Here is a 14,756-nt window from a genome sequence, read left to right on the forward strand (position 1 = left end):
ACTATCGCCTACCTTGCATTCAGGGGTAAAACCCTCATTGCCTCTGCTCCTATACATTAGTTTAAGATGTCCCCTCTTGATGCCATTAATGCTGAGGAGTTCCCTTCTATCTGTGGTCCAACACAATGAAAGTGGATTCCCATCCCATTCTACTCTGGGATACTGCTAGAAAGTGCAGATTATTAAAGAGCACGGTTCTTGGACAGTTAATTAATTTGCACAGTTTTCATTGTCCAGAGCCTTGTCCATCGGAAAGAGCCACTGTATCCTACTTGCGCACTGTTACCCCCAGTGCTCTTCTCTTGAACTGATGACGTCTACAACTACATTTGTGCACTAGCCCTGTCTGCTCACTCGGTTTCAGCAGGGGATCCTTATTATTACTGAAGACCTCTGCACTAGGACAGTTTATGTGCACAGTCCTAGTTGATTACAATAAAAATCTATTATATTAGGATCTTTGCACTATCTTTGCTTAAATCAAGAGGGTGCTGATTACATAAAGCCCCTTCTGAAACTGTTGTACAGAATTGCAGTTGTTCTGTTTGGGATCCCATCCCCTCAAGCTCCCTCTGTATTACTGCAGGGGATACTTTGGACTGATAAAGTGCACAATTAAAATTGTGGTTCCTTAAACTAAAGATCCCATTCCCTCACACCCTAATAGTATTTGGGCAGAGGGTGGAGCCACTAAGACCCCTTCTTTTGTACTGTTAATATATATGTAAGTGGATTTGTCCCTCTTCCTGTGAACTACTATTTCTGGAATTTCCGGAGTTCAGCAGTGGATGACCTTTACTCAAGACCTTGGCATTAAAATAGTTAATGTGAACCATGGTAAGTGACCACACTTATGTATTTCTGATCAAGTCACCTGTACTTGTATTTTATAGCAAAGGTATTAATTACCTACATTGTTACCTTTTCCTGGGACTATGAATGTACAAAATTCCAATGCTCGAGGTCCCTCCCTTTAATATCCCACTTCCTTTATATTAAAGCAAGTGATCCTTCTCTTGGGACTCTTAGTGTACTTCCAGTTGTCCCTGCTCTGGCCCAGTAAGCCAATGTCTGAACTTCTCTGAACATTATAGCAGGGGCTCTAGCCACCTGAATTCTTTCTATTAGACTATTAAAAAGCAATATTGCCCTAGGGTCCTATCCAATTATACCTCCTTTGTATAACAGCAGAGGATGCTTCTATACTACTTAAATGCGCATAATTAGCAGTATTCTATGCCTCCTATGTTAGAGTAAGATTCCATTTCTTTGCTTCATGGCATCACTGTGGAGGCACTTCTAAGTAGCCAAGATTTACTCTGTTAAATGTTCATACTTAATTTTGCTGTAGTAGTATGTACCCGGTAAAGACCCCACATACTACTTATGTTGTAGCTGGAGGTGCCTACTACATAATACCCTTAAACTAGTATTAATGTGTACCGTCTTAGTTCTGTACACATTCTCAGTCATCGACAACTGTGCCTTTTACATCGGGACTTTGTACTTACCAAAGCAGAAGGTGCTTGTAACCACATAAAGCCCTTCTCCTGAGAAGTGCTCTCTCTCTCTCTCTCTCTCTCTCTCTCTCTCTCTCTCTCTCTCTCTCTCTCTCACTTGCTCACTCTATCGTGCTCTCCCCCCCCTTCTATATATATGGTCCTTCAAATTACCTTTCTGTCTATGACCCTTTACACCCTCTTTGGCCCACTGCATAAGGCACTGTTCACTTGAGGACCATTTTCAAAACTGTTAATGTGCATGGTAACAGTTGCCTTTGGATCATTCCATTTTATAGCAGTGGTGTTGGCCACTAACACTACATTTCGTGGCCTGCTAATATGCATGACTGGATTTGTCCAGGTTTCTATGCACTAGAGAAGGAAGCCACTCTTGAACTTTCTGCCATTCCCTTTCAGCAGGGAGTGCAGACTGCAGAAGACCCTTATATTTGAACAGTCAAGGTGTACACATTTGTAATAACTACACCCCTGCACCTTTGACTTTAATGTACCTAACAATATGTGGCTCATCCCATATAAGATCTTACTCTCAGACCCCTTTGCAGTACAGCAGGGGTGTTGATCTCTAAGGCCCCTATTTGGGTGCTTTTATGTGGATGACTATGCTTGTCCAGTTTCCTGTGTACTAGATCAGGAAACCTTCCCTACCCTGTCCTCCCCGCTCCTCCTTTCCCTTCCAGCAGAAATGACAACTCAATAAGACCTTTATATTTGGAGAGTCAGGGTGCACAACTATACTAACCAGTCATGCACCTTTGACATTAACGTGCATAACTGCAAGTGGTTCATCCCACTTCGATAAGATCCTACTCTCAGACCCCTTTTGCAGTATAGCAAGGGGTGCTGATCTCTTAAGGCCCGTATTCTTGGCCTGTTATACGGGTGATGATATTTGTCTGGGTTTCTGGGTCCCAGACAAGCTTTCCCCCAATTGTGATCTTCCTTCCAGTAGTGAGGATCACTCCATAAAATCCTTATATTTGGATGGCCAAGGGGTGTAACAGTAATAACCAAACTGTGCACCTGAACCATGAGTATAACTGTGCATAACTGCACTTGGTTCGTCCATTTGAACAAGATCCTAATTTCTTGGGCTGGGCTGCAGCTCAGTGGTAGAGCACTTGCCTAGCACATGTGAGGCACTGGGTTTGATCCACAGTATGACATAAAAAATAAATAAAAGAAAGATATAAAAAAAGAAGGTCTACTTTCAGACCCCTTTTGTCATAGAGCAGGGGTGCTGATCTCTGAGGCCTTTATTCTTGGCCTGTTCTGTGGGTGATTATACTTGTCTAGGTTCCTGTGCATTATACAAGGGAACCAACTTCCCCTTCCTTTCCTTTCCATCTTCCTTTTCCTTTCAGCAGGGAGAGGCCACTCTATAATACCCTTAGATTTGGAGAGTCAAGGTGCACAATTATACTAACTGATCATGCACCTGTGACATTAATGTGCATAACTGCACTTGGCTCATCCCGTTTGAATAAGATCCTACTCTCAGACCCTCTTGCAGTACAGCAGGGGTACTGATCACTAAGGCTTCTTTTCTTGGCTTCCTCATGTTCCTGGATACCCTTCCCCTCACTCCCTTTGCTTCTCAGGAGGGACTATCTATTACTTTAAGACCTTTATAAAGTATGTAGATTTAATTTATCAAAACTATGTCCCTTGGGCATTAATGTACATAACTGTGGCATGGTTCATCATATTTAACAAAGGTCCTACCCTTACACCCTCAATTTGCATATACCAAAGTTGCTGACCTCTGTGTCGCCTTTCTTGGCCTGTTAATACACAGAGTTGCATTTTCTTGGGTTCTTGGGCACTAGACAAGGCTGCTCAACCTCTGACTTCTCAGCCATTTAGTAAGTGGTGCCCACTGCTTAAGACCTTTACATCTGGACAGTTAATGTGCATAATTGCAGTTGTCCACAATCCTATGACTTCTATGACCATTGTATCCCTTGGCTCTAGTGCAGGGGATACTCCACTGCTCCTCCTAGTGGACCATTAATATACAGAATTGAAATTTTCTTTCGTCTTTGTCGGTAGACTAGGTAATACCCACTTACATTTCCTTTGTGGTACAGAAGGGTGTGCTGATCAAGCAAGGTCCTTTGCTTTTGGACCTTTAATATGTATAATTATATTTGCTATAGTTCTGTGCACTATAAAAGGATTCCACCTACTTCCTTAGCACTTTCAGTCAGAAGTAAGTACCCACTACTCGACTCTCACTTAGAAAGTTTCTATGCACAAAGAAAATTTTCTATGCATGTCTTATATCAGAAATCTTCTGCTCTCCTTGTTTGAAAGCAGAGAGATGCTTTTATCTAGTCCCACTTCATTTGGACCTCAGTGTATGTTAAAGCTAGGATTTCATCTCCTCATATCCTCTTTGCATCAGGGGGACAATAACTATGAATGAGCCCTTCTCTTGCAAATATGAATGTGCATAATTATGCTTGTGGACCTGTGTAGTAGAAAAGGACCTTATGTTCTTACTACTACCTTCTGCTTGCTGCTGAGGCATACTGTTCATAACCTCAAGTCTTCCACAATTAATATGCAACAATAATAATCGAGAGGGTACTGATCATTAGATGGCACCACTGCACCGTCTTTACATATATCAGTGGTGCTGATTAACTAAGGTCCTCTGGACCTTTAATGTGAATATTTGCAATTATGCATGGGTAGAATACTATCTTCTCACACCCCTTTGCATTACTGCAGGGGCTGCTGACCACCTAAAATGTCTTCTCAGACTGTTCTGGGCACAATGGAAATTCTTATTGTTCTTTTTTCCTTCCCTGAAATTTATCTGGGGACTGTTAAGCATGATGGCAATCATCAATGGTTATATTTCATCCCTGGCCTTGTTAAGCAAGTACCCTGCCCCCTGTGACCATGGCATACCAAGGTATAAACATCACAGTATGCCATGTACTTGTGCATCAAACAATGGCACATACTTCCACTACTTTTGCCTTAAAAAATAAAATCCCCAAAGCCTTCCTCTCCCCTGCCCCTTCTCTGCCCTTGGACCCTTCTTGACTAATGCTCACAATCCAGTCATTAGATAAGACTGTGCTCCCTTTCTCCCCATCCCCTTCCTCTGCCCCTTTCACCTCTTTGCTGGGTAATGTTGACTGGGCAAGGCCCTTTCTCTTAACAATCCCAGATGTCACTGGTTTACCCACTTTGTATGGCCATACGTCTCAGTTGCACTTTCCTTGGTCCCACCCATTAGACACGGACCCCTCCACTTCCTTCGCATTGCTTCTGAGTAGTGCTGATTATCCACAGCCCCTTCTCTGTGTCCTTAATGAACACAGTACTGAATGTCCCAATTTTCTCCCCATCAGTCCAAGATCTGTCTACCATTTTGGTACATTTGTGCAGCATTGACTATTAAAAGCAGGCCTTCACTTTCCCCTGCATTTGTTAATTATCACAATTCCAATTATGGGCACATTCTGGGGGTAAGAACCTCTCCTGCCCATCTTTGTTACTGCTTTACTGTGTAAAATATTCAAGGCAAATCAGGCTCAGGGAGCTGGATTGCCACCCTTGATATAGGGTTTTCAATACACAGTAATAATTGAAAATTGTCTCCCTAGGAAGGAAGGTTAACATTTCTCTGCATTCTTCCTTCCAGAGTAGATCTCCTGGTTAATAAATTCTCCTTGCTGGGCACAGTGGCACGTGCCTATAATCCCAGCAATGCAGGAAGCTGAGGCAGGAAAACTGCAAATTCCAGGCAAGCCTGGACAACTTAATGAAACCTGTCTCAGATCTTAAAAAATAAATTAAAGGGGCTGGAGATGTAGCTCAGCTGTAGAGTGCCCCTTGGGTTCAATCCTCAGTATTGCAAAAGAAAGCAAACAAACCAGAAACCAAAAACCTCCTGTTCTCTTTTGTATGTGGCTGTTGTACAGTGCAAACTGCCAGGATATGATCAGAAAAGTTGCTGTTAATTTACTTTAAAAATTTCTTGGAATTGCAAGGTGGAATTGATTACCTGATCATTAATTATTTTGAAGACAAGACTCCATTTATACTATCTACCCAAAGACCGGTGTCTCTCATTTTATTGACAGTGATGAGTCTGTGGATAGACCACTTTTGACTCTTGCTATTTTAATATTTACGAAGGAGTTCTAGAGTAGAACTCTTAAGACCAGTATCTTTCTTTGGGCTGTACCACCATTTTAAAGCCAATCTTTGGGCTTTACTACAATGCACTTTTAGGAAAATTACCTAAACCTTCTAATTCTTAAATTTCTTCATCTTGAGCACCAGCTCAAGTAGATTGCCATAGAAGGATTAAACAAGAGAATATGTGCTGAGGTGCTTTTAAAAATTAAAGGCCAGCTCATTTGATTATTATATAAAATGCACTGTTTAATTCTGCTAGTAATTTAAAGTAGTTTGAAAAAGCACCCTAGAGCGAGGACTCACCTTACAAATGATGGGACCTGTTTCCCCATCTAACAAAAAAAATATCCAAGATCTAATTATTCTGAGCATAAACTTCAACAGTAGATGTCTGCCTAGTAAAAACAATATCCTAGACTCTAGTATATAGGGTGGATATGATAATATGAAACTGCTGAAGCAAATAACTAGTCATCACAACAGCAGTTTTTCCTAGTTACTGATAAAGGATACTATTCCTCTGAGAAAGATGTCAAAAGATCCACCCCAGCTGAGTGCAGTTTGCTCTACCACCTCTTTGGACAGCTGTAAGAAGAGTATCTGGCTCTTTACAATACTGTAAGTACTGCTTTGTAGCTATTAAATAATCATTTCTCTATTCTATTTTCTTTCTCTTAGATGCTACCTGTAGAAATGTCAGCCTCTTTGCTGCTTCTCAAGTCACCTTATGTGTGTGTATATAAGTATGAAGATATATATATATATATTATGTTAACCAACAGACTTGCAGAATTAATATTGTGTACCCAGCCCTATGCTAGGTTACACTGACATGAGGAATAGAAATGATGTAATCTTAACAATTTCATCTCTGAGATGGCTATATTGTTGAAGAGCTAATATAATATAAGCACACTTGCTATAACTTTAGGAAATGATAATCAAGTGTTGCTTTGTAGTAACAGACTTTTAAAAAGGAAGCACACTAGGATTTGAAGTGAACAGGATGAGTTTAAAGGAGGATGTGGGTTTATGTTTTCTCTTTGAGCCAAGATATCATTAATGGTACTGTAATCTTGGGTAGTCTAGTTGGTTTATTCTAATGTCATTTGTTTTTTAGCGCTTTTGGAGGTATGGAAAGACATTAAAGAGACAGGGCCTAGCCATTGAGTTTGGCTATATATCAAGGCTACCAAATAAATTGGTGATAGTCTCAGAAGCCTGAGTTTTTCAAAGTTCAGGGATTGGAGGGGTAAATTTGATACTTTGGCTCTTTGTACCATTTTACTCTATTTCTGCCCATGGATGACCATGGATAATCCAAATTGGAAATACTTTTAGTTTGGAATCTTTTTGGCAAAAGGGTAGTGGAGGATTAAATTTACAAAAACCTTGATCTTATCTACTCTGTGCAACAGGTACCTTGGTAAACTAAAAGAAGCTTATCTTCCTTGATATAAAACAAAGTTCCAGCTGAAAATATATTCTTTCACATAAAATTTGATTTTTTTTTTTCCTGTTTTTGGTGTGTGTGCACTCTATCCATCCATCCTAGCAGGGGCAATTCGAGCTGTATGCATGAGCTGGTTTTCTTCCACTGCTCATCCTAATTCATATCAATATTTCCAAATAGCTCCCTCCCCCCCAGCCTTATGGCATTGGCTGACTGGGGGGAACATATATACGTATATATACATATGTATAAACAACTAAGTAAGATGGTCTTGAACCTTTTTGGAAACATGGTCTTTGCCATTGTTTCTTAAACTCAAGCCATGCTTCAGAATGAAACACCATGTAAGGGAGCAAAATTTCCTGAAATTCTAAAGAATATGTGTTTGATGGAATACTGACTTAAGAAAGTTCCTTGAAATGTAAACATGTTTTCAAATTTCCTGTTATTATTAAAAACATGTTTTAAACAACTCATATAGAACTTGGGGATCCAAGAGACTATATGCACAAACCCAGAGTTCTTAACACCCCAATTTAAGAAACAATGGTCTATGCTTATGAAATATTTTAATTGCTACTAATCAAATTATCATTGTCAATGTATAACTATAACTATCAATGGAATTTGTTTTACAGGAATGAGTTTGTAGCTGGTTCTGTACCCTGATTCAAGAGGAAGGATGGCTCCTTAGGTGGCCACATTGATGACTGCTACATAATATCCAAAGGTAAATCTTGGAGTTGTGTTATCAATTCATTGTTTGAAACAATCTCTGCCCTTAAGAAAAATCTCTAGCAATCTTAAGAAGAGATGTTCTAAAAATGTGGCCATCTTCAATATTGAGATAATCCTTGTTTTAATTCAACAAATATTCATTGTGCCAGGCACTGGGATGATTAAATGAGCAAATCATTATGGTGTTGGGCAGAATTTGGTAAGAACTATAAACATATTGGGAAGTTCTGTGGGGCACAGAAGATGACAGAGGAGTCTCAAAATTCTCATGAATGAATATTAAACCCTAGTGAAATTTTCATTCTGTACCAGTTCCAGAATGTAACTGCTTTCTCTGGCCTTAGAGTCCCCTTAAGAGGAAGGGAATGCTCCTTGACTATGGCATTACTATAGTAACAAACAAAACTAGAGGGTTTTAATGCTAAAGCAGCACTCCACTGGAAACCCAACAAAATAGCAAGGTATTTTAGACATGATAACTACTAGGTCTACCACAGTGAGGGAGGGAGGCAGAATATGGGAGGAAACAAATATTTGTTTCCTTTCAGAAACCAAAAGCACACAGAATATAAAAGAATTTGAGCTTGGATCCGTTAATCTTACTCTCATTAATGGGGTTCTAGAAAGTACAGATAGGAGACACCTATGTCTAATGCTTCAGGCTATACTTTGGTAGCCTACTGAGCCCTGTCTTTCTTCTCAAGGACATTCAGAGCCTGTGAGACTTGTGGACTGCAAGCAGCTACAAGAAGCTACACATTCAGCAGACCTTCTCTTTTGAGAGTCCAGACAAGCTCCAGCTAATCTGAGCAGAGAACTTGCAGACCTTCTGGGAAAAAAAGGTAGTTTGGAGAACTTATCATTGTTAGATTTCTGTCTTTGTCTTTAAGGGCTTTAGCTTTCTGCAGCTCTTTGTAAAAAGCAGAACAGAAGCCATTAGGTATTTGGCCTATTTCATTTACTCCTCAGAGCTGGCCTTGGGTGAGGTATGTAAGGGTAAGCATCCTTGATCCTTATTTAATAAATTAAGAATGAAGAACAAGAGATGCAAAGCAATAAATTTCTTCTTTTACTATCTCATAGTTAGTAGGCCAACAAGATAGCTGCCTTCAGATTAATAGGCCTTTAAATTATTCCTTTGGCCAACCAGCGTTAAGTTCTTAGGAGTTGCCTATGAATAGGAGCCATTTGATCTGTATCAGATCTGTTCCTCTAGCAGGCCTATTTGATTTCCATTGTCACTGCCACACCCTCCTTTTTAAGAAGTTGAGGGTTTCTTAAAAGAGGTGAAAGCTGTAAAGCTAGAAGATAGGCAGGCACTTTGAATGATGTGGGTTACTGTGTCTTAAAAATAGTGCCTTATTTTAAGAAGCTAGAGGCAATGTGAAGGAAAATTCTTACAGAACTCAGGATCAGATCATATTGGAGCTTTTCTAAGTGGCTTCATGGATCCCTTGGTTGAGAAAGCTTTGGCTTCTCCTTCCATTGGTTTCAACCTTTTAATTTCTTGTCCTCCATTACATTTCCAATGAGAACTCAAAGGAGCACTTATCACTCACACTCCAGAGGACTGCTCATTAGTCGACACAGGAGAATAAAGCAGAGTCTGGGAATTTTTGTAATTATTCAGCTCTTGGAGGTGAGGGGAAGTACACAGAACAGAGCTGGGATAAATAGAACAATTCTCATGTTGCTAGACTGATACCCAGCTAGATAAAGAGCTCTAAATAGCTGGAAGTGTTCACCCTTCAATCTATACAGAGAAAAGGGTAGACATGATTTAACTCAGTTGCTAGTTACTCATCAGGACAGAGTGTCTCAGTGTACTCGATTTTAATAATTTGTTTCTCTTTCTTTTCTTTTCCAGATGTTCCTCAGAAGAACAGGCTTGTTGCTTCGCAGTGTTAGTGACCTTTTCCCTTTGACGATCCTCAGGTGGAGATGGGGCATGAGGATCCTCCAGGGGCAAAGCTCACTACCACTGAGCAACAACCCTGGGTCAGGAGATTTTACCAAGATTCTTTCCTGGATACAGATAGGAGGGTGAAGACTTAAAGACAACCACTGCACATCAAGATTGGTAAGCTATGCCTAAAAGCATAATAGTCTTAATTTTGATCTTATTTTTCCAGTAAACAGTGCAGTTAGCTTTCCACTGAGGCTGTATTCATTCTCCTGCTTTGTTACAAACAGCATCCTAACTAACCAGGGAGGCAATAGAGTGTGAGATTGGTGAAAATGATGATGTGAAGAAAGTAGCATGATGCATGAATTAGTTTAGGATAGAACTGCAGGATGTGGTAGAGGCCTACAAGTAAATTGTTCACATTGTTCTTTCTTTCAGGAGAACAAGGACAATAGCTACGACAGCAACCACCCTGATCTCATAAGCAAATCATCCTGTTCCATCTGGTCCCCAAAGTCTCCCTTGAAGCTCTACAGGAAAACTGCCAGTCATTCACATACTTCAAGATGCCGTGGGATATCCATGGGATATAACACACAATCAGCAGTTTGAGAAGATACAGGAGAACTTTATCTTTGTATGCTATGCTTGCTGATTGGTAGAATCCTCATGAATACAAATGGAAACCTGACCAAAAATGGTATAAGGTTATCTCTCATTGGGCAGTATCTACAGAACCAGGACCCTACACGCTCTAGGTCAGTAGATGGATGGGGTTTAAGGGGTGAGGGTTGGGAGATTCAGCGCAGTAAATCCTAACGGTAGAGGCATTATCCAGCATTCCTCATAAAGAGTAGGTACCCTATAAATTCCATGAGATGTTTTCATGGGAGGAACCCTTAAAATGTTATAATTGACTAAAAAGACCCATGGATTTAGAAACAGAGAAAGTTACTAACAACTCGTTAGAAAGCCTAGAAAGATCTATCTAATATACTCAGAACCATTAGGGCCAGTACCCGGTGCCCATTTTTTAACTGGGAGAATGTGAGTCTCTTGAGTCATTCACCTTTATCTCAGAGAGCAATGTCGTGAGATTCTGAAATATGCTCTATGGCTTTGTCTTGGTAGTCGAGCCAAGATACTTAAATACAGCTACCTTGGCCGTTCAATTTTAGACTCAAAAATCTCTTTTTCTGGTCTTAGTTATGCACCATTGAAAGGGACTCCTTCCTAGCTGGTTTGCATTTTAAACAAGATGCTAGTCTTCAAAGAGACAAGACTATGACTAATGATGGTGCCTCCAGTGACACATCAAGCGATGGTAGACAAGATATTTTCCCAACTATGTCATAGTTTCCTAGTTAGTTTTATCTCAAAGGGCCTAAAAGCTTCAACTTCATAAATTTCTAAACTCTGTGGACACATTTTTTATAGTTCACGAATGTGAATCTTCCATGACTACAGCACAGTACCGAATGCTTCTTTTATGGCATTTGCTTGGTGTCTCTCTCTCTCTCTCTCTATTTTTTTTTTGGTAGCTCTTGATTGTTCCCTTTGTTTCTGACAAAACATTATCTTTCCCAGAAATAGTGCAGAGAGCTGGGTCTTCATCAGGATCAAGAAATGAGAACACATCAAAGGAAGCCAGGTTTTCTACCTGAAGATCAACGTGCCTGACACTCTAGAATTCTAGAATAGCAAAATTAAGTAAGTTGATGGGGTTGCAATCCTGTAAGTATTGCTCCCAAATGAACAGCTGTTTGCTGGGAATTGATATTGGATGGAGTGAGGAGGTCTAATGTGAAAGAGACTGGGCTGAATCTGAGATGGGAAGATGACCAATCTTCCATATTAATGGGAAGATGACCAGTGTCCCATATTACCAACTGGGTTTACTGTTAACTGCTTACCAGCTGGGTCACAGAGGAATTTAGCCTCTACTTGCTTTATTTGTATATCTTCAATGCATAAGTGCTCTGCCATTCTGAGAGGCTTAAATATTGAGAAGCCTAAAAGATAGTTAATGCTTTCTGATGAAAGCCTGGCCCTTTCTCATCTCCATTTGGGAGAGAATCTATTTGAGTTAAGACTTGGTGCAAACTGGAACCTAGGTTGGATGCAGTGTCCCATACGTGTAAGCCCAGTGGCCCTGGAAGCTGAGGCAGGAGGATCAGAAGTTGGAAGCCAGCCTCAGCAACTTAGTGAGACCTTGTCTCAAAACAAAACTGGGATGTAGCTCAGTGATTAAGCATCCCTGGTTTTAATCCCTAGTACCAAAGGAAAAGAAAAGAATAAAAGAAAGAAAGAAAAGGACAGCTAGACCCTAAAGCACCTATTGTAATTGTGAAGGGTATGGAAAGTCAGTTTTTTAAATGGATGGGGAAAGGCGAGGCTATAAATGAGAGGATTCTGTGCTATCCAAGGGCCCTTTATGAACATATTCACTCATTTATAACATCTCATTTGGTTCTTAGGGAAATCCTAGTAAATAATTGTAGCAGAATGTTAAGAGGGACATTCCATTTTAAGTTCTTTCTGCTACTTCTCAGGTGTATGACCATTGGCAATTGAGAGTCTTTGATTAGATTTCTGTGTTTGCCACAGTTAAAGAAATTATGGATGTAAAGTACTTAGTATAGTGCCTGGCCCGTGGCAAGTAAAAGGTAAAGGCAAGAATTTCACAAATTCCTTTTACACAATATAAGTGGCAGGCAGAGTTGGCATGTTTTGGTTCTATGTACAAAATCCTTAAGCTACAGATTTCTTATTACTGATAGTAGTAATAAGTAGCATTGGTATAAATAATTGCTTTTTATAATTATTAACGGCACTTTTTCATTTTCTTTTAGCATCCTCTTTTTGTGCCTCATGTCCCTCACTGTGTCTTGTCTCTCGTACTTATTCTCCTCCTGTGATTGTCTGCCTTTGCTTATATGTTTCACTCCTAAGTGTGCATTTCTTTGCTGGTCTATTTCTTCCTTGCTCTTTCTTCTCTAACTCGTGTGTCTTACTCATCTCCATGTTCTCATGCTAATTTCTTCTATGTGTGCCTTGTCTCATCTTCCCTTTTTGTTCCTAAGTGTGGTCTGTGCATTGTCTTAAATGTATCTCTTTAGTTTTTGTTTGGTTGCTGTTGCTCTTCACTCTCCTAGATCTTGTTCGTTCTCTCTCTCTCTCTCTCTCTCTCTCTTTCTCCTCCTGTTTTGGGTCACATGCTTTCTGCGTTTGTGCTCTTTTCTTATTGTGCCTACCTCGCTTTTTGTCACGGTGAACTCTTGAGTGTTTGTCACCCCGTCACCTTCTTGTTGGTTTGACATTTCCCCTTTTTCTGATTCTGGCCTCCTTTCTGCTCTTTCTGCTACTTATCTCACATCTCTCTTTGGTACATTTCCTTTTTGCCCTCTCTGGGGCTGTTTTCTCTCTTTCTACTCCTGTGTACCTCGTTGTCTCTTTGTTCTTTGTGACTTTCTATTTCAGCATTACTCTGTGTGCTTGTGTGTCTTCTCTGCTTTTTCCTTTCCTACTCGCCTTTGAGTATTTCGGCCTCTTCATGAGTCTATGTTTCCTTCTTTCTGATTTCATGTAATCCTCTCTTGGATATTTCTTTGTGTATGTGGGCTGTGTGCATATGTGTGCGTGCCACGTGTGGCAGAGGGGCTTCCTAACCCTTTCCCAATAGGTGCAGAACGTCGGTTATCAAAATCAGCTTTGCAGAGCTGTTCCTCGTGCCATGCTGCCCTGTGAGGTAATCTGATACCAAAACTTGGTCGTGGGATCCAGTGGAAGACAGGTGGTTTGAAACTTGAGGACTAAGATAAGAAGCCCATGTCTCCAGAGACCTGGAAGTCTCAAGTCTGACGTAGCCCAGGGGCTTAGTTTGAGGACTTAAGACGCAAATAAGAGCGAGGATTCAAGCCTCCGGACGTGGACAGAAGGCTTAAGAGACACAGATCCCTCAAGAATAAAACTGGAAGCTGGAGGCCTGTGATCTGGAACTTAGGAAGGACAAAAACCCCAACACTGGGGGAATACCAAGATGAGCACCCTAAACCCCAAATCTTCTCGAGTGCTACACTGCCCACTCTTGGACATCTTCAGTACTCCCCTTCCAGTTCTCTTATTTGCATTTAAGCCTGATTCTATTGAGATGTACTTTTTGATGTTGCCATTTACCTTAAAGGAACATATCTTCAGAGTGACAATATGATGCATGGGCCAATCTTGAGCCCCTTCTTAATCATATTAAGGTTCTAGTGTTTTTTTAAACCTCCATTTCTCTTCACATCTACTTCACGTGAGAGAGCCAGCAAAATGCAGTCGATATCTAGTCTGGCTTTTGTTATTCCACTCAGGAGCAAGCTTCTATATAAACACTATATTTCAGTACTCCTTAACTCAGAAGCCCTAGGCTGATGAGAAAAGGGGAAGAAAAGTGCCAGGCTATCTAGAGAAAAGGTGAAGAGATACTCCAGGTCAATGAGAAGAACTAGACAAGGGATACCCAGATGTGCTAGCCCTCTGAGAAGTACCAGCCAGCGTCACCTTCCTGCTTTGAGCCTGGGTGAGCAGGATTCCCGGGATTTGGAATTTCTAGTAATGTCTACGGAAGGGGTGATTAGATCTGGGACAGACTAAGATCTGAACTCCCTGCTCATACTAGTGGCGAAAGAATTTGGGTAGACTGTGTCAAACCTGTTCCTAGGTTTAACATGTATCTCTCGGTTTAAAGACGAGAGAATTTGAGACTATTTATTCTTATCCTTGAGCCCCCTCCCTTTTATGAGGGAAATTGATTTAAATGTTTGATAATATGTATGAAAGCACTGTAAATCATGAGAGAAAAAAGTAATATGTGCTCATTCCTAAGGTACTGGCAATCATACACAGCTGATATTTCAAAGTGCACTGTTCAGTTGTAAAGCACTGTGTAAATCAGGAGACATCACAATTTTTCTGTAAGGGGTCAGATTGT

At 40.5% G+C, this 14,756-nt stretch overlaps 1 long non-coding RNA gene across 1 annotated transcript; it reads left to right on the plus strand.

Moving 5' to 3' along the window:
• The first annotated feature begins 1,652 nt into the window (after positions 1-1,652).
• LOC306650797 lies at positions 1,653-14,026 on the plus strand. Its single transcript, XR_013761021.1, has 6 exons — positions 1,653-6,302; positions 7,776-7,867; positions 8,580-9,955; positions 10,220-10,539; positions 11,369-11,491; positions 12,634-14,026. It is a non-coding gene; the product is annotated as an uncharacterized lncRNA (long non-coding RNA).
• The last annotated feature ends 730 nt before the right edge of the window (positions 14,027-14,756 follow it).

Source organism: Sciurus vulgaris (assembly GCF_902686455.1).
Source record: "Sciurus vulgaris genome assembly, chromosome: X".
In the NCBI taxonomy this organism is placed as follows: domain Eukaryota; kingdom Metazoa; phylum Chordata; class Mammalia; order Rodentia; family Sciuridae; genus Sciurus; species Sciurus vulgaris.